The following is a 3,684-nucleotide window of genomic DNA, read 5'->3' as shown; positions in this document are numbered from 1 at the left end:
GGGTGGGGTAGTATACAAGCAAAACATGTGAACTTAGTTTACCCAGCAGAGCAGAGCATCCTAGTCATTTTTATCCTTCACTTTTACAATAGGCTGGCAAAGTTAGGGTTTAGTTAGAGCGCCTGGACCTGCCACAGACTTAGAACTAAAATATTCCCCATGATTATAAAAAAAATATTACATTCTTTTGTTGTTTTGCATCAAAATCATCAACACTCGATAAAACATCCTTTCTGGCATTGTATCCTGCTAAAGGTAGCCTCGGAAGGGAGGAGACACTCGGTCGCCTGCTAGTCCATATGGGACACAAGGCAGCAGCGATGATGAGAAACAATGCTGCTGTTTCTCGTTCAATGAAGGATGATACAGCAGCTGTGACCTAGCGTCAACTGCTATTTTCTGTTTATTTCTTAAAAGACCTTTCTTATAAATGATAACGACCAAACTTCTCTAACACTTCTTACTTAGTTCACCCTTCCTAAACTCTAACTTGTCCAACACTCTGCTGCACATATTCTGTCCCCTGCCAGAAACACCTTCATGGCTATTCCCATCCCTAACCTCGTCAATCTCCTCCAACCCTATATACCTTCACGATTGCTCTATTTTTCTGACTCAACATTCCCCTTCTCGTTGCATCACCATTGGTGACGGAACTTCCAACCTCCTTTATCACCTCCACATGATATTCAATGGCATTACCGTTGCTGAATTCCCCACCATCAACATCCTGGGGGCTTACCATTGACCAGAAACTGAACTGGATCAGCCATATAAATACTGTGGCTAAAGAGCAGGTCAGATGCTGGGAATTCTGCAGCAGGTAACTCACTTCCTGGTTCCCCAAAGCCTGTCCACCATCTACAAGGCACAAGTCAGGAGTGTGATGGTATGCAGCTCCCACAACGCTCAAGAAGCTTGACACAATTCAGCATAAAGCAGCCCGCTTGATCAGCACCCCATCCACCACCAACACATGGTGGCAACGCCACGTACCATACATAAGATACCCTGCAACAACTTGCCAAGCCTCCTTCAATAGTACCTTCCAAACCCGCAACCTTCACTACCTAGAAGAGCAAGGAAACAGAACCAGGGAACACAACCACCTGCAATTCCTCTCCAAGCCACACACCACCCTGACTTTGAACTATACCACTGTTTATTCATTGTCGCTAGGTCAAATTCCTGGGACTCCCTTCTGAAAGACGCTCTGGGTGTACCTACGCTAGGTGGACTGCAGTGGTTAGGGAGAGTGGCTCATCACCACCTCGGGAAATCAGGGATGAACAACCAATGCTGGCCTTGCCGGAGGTGCCCACATCCCATGAAAGAATAAATAAAGTCTTGCTCTCTGAAACATGAAGTTTTACATTTGAGATATTGGAGAATGGGAGCTAATGTAGTCAGCAAGAAGAGCGGTGTTGAGTGAGCAGGAATTGGCGTGGGTTCAGATACTGGCAGCAGAGTTTTTGGATGAGCTGATGTTTATGAAGGATGGAGAATGTAGTCCAGTCTGATGTGGTGATGAATTTGCTAAATCAGTTATATGTCAGATACACTAAAGTGTCTCGCTATGGACTTGAGGGAGCAAAAGATGAGGTCATAGCAGAAGGATCAACTGGAATAGGAAAGGGAATGAAGGTTGTGCTGAGGACAAGGATATCAAATGTGGACATGAAGCAACTGTTAAGCAGATCAATAGATGAAAAAGTATTGGCAAACGGAGAACTAAAGAAGAGGTTGTTAGGATTGAGAATGCGTAATTGTAAGTGGTCAATCAAATATTACAGTCTGGTTAACCCTGGCAGATACATTCCATAAACCTGACATTTTCAGTTTCCAACAGCATTTGAACCAAAGAATTTCAGAGGCATTTCGCCACCTGCACCTACTTATGCATATAACCTCCAATCCCATTCTTAGTCAATGAATGTCTGTGTACCTGTCTAATTGGTGTAGGCTGGTGACATTGGAACTTGAAGTGGCAAGCACTCTCTTGCAATCTGGTCTCTTTGCTGAAAGCACCAAATTCCTAACTAGTAGTTTCATTGTGATATAAAGTCCCAGTGCAGGCTTTAGATTGGTGAGGATGAATGCGGACAGACTGGTGTGAACCATCTCCAAGATGCATTGGCTCAACCTTGAAACAGAATAACTACAGAAAGGTTAGTATTAATTACCCTTCCCAATTTCTGAAATCATTTGGGACAATTCCTTTATACCGTCTAATAGATATTCACTATTGCCATCTTGTTTCCATGCCCCCCTGTTTCAAGTTGACGGTCAGAATGATGAGGACCTGATGAAGACTCTCCCCAATGTTGCTCTGCACTAGTCAGTGGGATCGGTGCCTTGTTCTGCGTGATTCATCTCTGGGTGGAGATGGAACTGCAGGAACATGGTCTGCTCCATCCAGCAGCCTACAGTAGGAGATTGATTTAAAAGAACAGTCGCAATTCAGATTGGAATTTCTTTACAATGGGATCTGTATCTGTGTTAATAACCTGTGTTACATGGTGTTAATAAAGACTGGAGGAAACACGTGTTGCTCAATGAAACCTTTGACATGGTTATTTTACAAATTTAGTGAAGTAATTAGCAAAAGGAAACCTTTTAAACACTGCTTCGTATCAATCTCTACGAGGCTCAGAGGGTTTTAGGAATCACAGTGGTATAATTCATCAAAAATGATGGTATAAAGGAATAGTCCTTTATACTCAGAAAGTGGGGCGGCTGATTATTACTAACCTTTCTGTGGGTATTCTGTTGGCAAAGGGATTAAAAAAGAAATTCATCAAAAATGACATTTTAACCATATTAGTAGGGCCAGTGGTTACAAGGGACATTGTTGCAAAAGGCACAGTGATGTGGAAATAATATATTCACTTTTTGAAAGGAAGAGTGAGATTGTTTTCAATATGAGGTGAATGGAATGACAGAAATTGACCATTCCAATGCAGTTTATCATCAATGTGCCAATTGTTTGATGTTTGGTACTCTGCCTGAGGGACAGATACTAATACACTTCACATTTACAAATTAGATAAACTGTTAAGACCAAAACTCCACAGCTGGACTGAAAGATTTGAACGAGTCTCTTGCAGATAGTTTTAGGAAAAAAATGTCAGAATACCTTTTATTTGTTTAGAAACCATTGACTTCCTGGTATTTTCTGCTCTAAGGGGGTTTAATAGTGGCATTTATAAAACAGGTTTAACTTTTTAAACTCACATCAAATGTAATGCAATACATAAAACTCTCTGTCTATACTATGCTGTTGGGTCTTTATATTGTACCTAATATAGTGCACAAGTAGCACTGTGATTAAAGTAGAATAAATTCACAAATAGCTCATGGGATTTCTCCATTTAACTACTTAACCTAATGCATTTCTTGGTGTTCATCCCTAAAACACAAGTTCAGTTAGGCATTTTTCTGTGTGGCAAGCAGCCCCACAACTCAACCCAATATAACAACCTGACCTGCTGATCCAGACAGTGACCTCTGACAGTGTAGCACTCACTGCACCTGGACAGCAAACACAAACTGACCAGAATCGACATTTACATCCCGTTTACTGAGGGCTTTGAATGCTTTTCTGAAGAATTCCCACCAGTTTACTGTCATAGAGACAAATGAGACGCATAGAGACAGTTTCAACCCGCTGCAGCTTTTCTGTCC

This window comes from Cetorhinus maximus, chromosome 15 (genome assembly GCF_964194155.1).
Source record: "Cetorhinus maximus chromosome 15, sCetMax3.hap1.1, whole genome shotgun sequence".
In the NCBI taxonomy this organism is placed as follows: domain Eukaryota; kingdom Metazoa; phylum Chordata; class Chondrichthyes; order Lamniformes; family Cetorhinidae; genus Cetorhinus; species Cetorhinus maximus.
This window is presented reverse-complemented; position numbering follows the sequence as displayed.